Source organism: Castor canadensis, chromosome 10 (genome assembly GCF_047511655.1).
Source record: "Castor canadensis chromosome 10, mCasCan1.hap1v2, whole genome shotgun sequence".
NCBI classification, from domain to species: Eukaryota; Metazoa; Chordata; class Mammalia; order Rodentia; family Castoridae; genus Castor; species Castor canadensis.
The window spans coordinates 53,193,958-53,194,523 of NC_133395.1; the positions used below are offsets into that span (position 1 = coordinate 53,193,958).

At 39.4% G+C, this 566-nt stretch overlaps 1 pseudogene; it reads left to right on the forward strand.

Moving 5' to 3' along the window:
• The first annotated feature begins 231 nt into the window (after nucleotides 1-231).
• On the forward strand, nucleotides 232-325 carry LOC141413226 (small nucleolar RNA SNORA51; annotated as a pseudogene).
• Nucleotides 326-566: the final 241 nt, after the last annotated feature.

Here is a 566-nt window from a genome sequence, read left to right on the forward strand (position 1 = left end):
AGCTTCATGGGAAGCTGGGAAGCGCATGGTCCAGGCCAGCCCTGAGAATAAAGAAAGACCCTAGTGGAAAAAATAACTAAAGAAAAAGGGAAAAAAAAGGAATCACAAAAACAAAAAAAGAAATGAAAAAGATGAAATTTAAAAAAAAACGGGACTACTACTCAAGTAATAGAGTGACTGCTAGCAAATACAAGTCTCTGAGTTCAACTCCCATTACCATCAAAAAAAAAAGGCCTGGTGCTTACCACTGGTAGAGTAAATCTAGCCCATATATACCTCAGCACAGGCCCTGTACCTGGTCTGTATTGTGAATGGGAAGATACGGGATGGGAAAAAAACAAGAAAGTAATAGGGGCCAGAGAAGGAGTGTGCCCAAGAGAGGTAAGTGAAGGATGTTTTGTCATTTGATGAACAAATATTCATCTTTGACTGATACTTGAAACTTCTAGGGCTGGCAGAATGGCTCAAGTGGTAGAGCGCTGCCTAACAAGAATAAGGCCCTGAATTCAAACCCCAGTGCCACCAAAAAAAAAAAAAAAAGATTTAAAGAAAACAGAAAAAGAAAG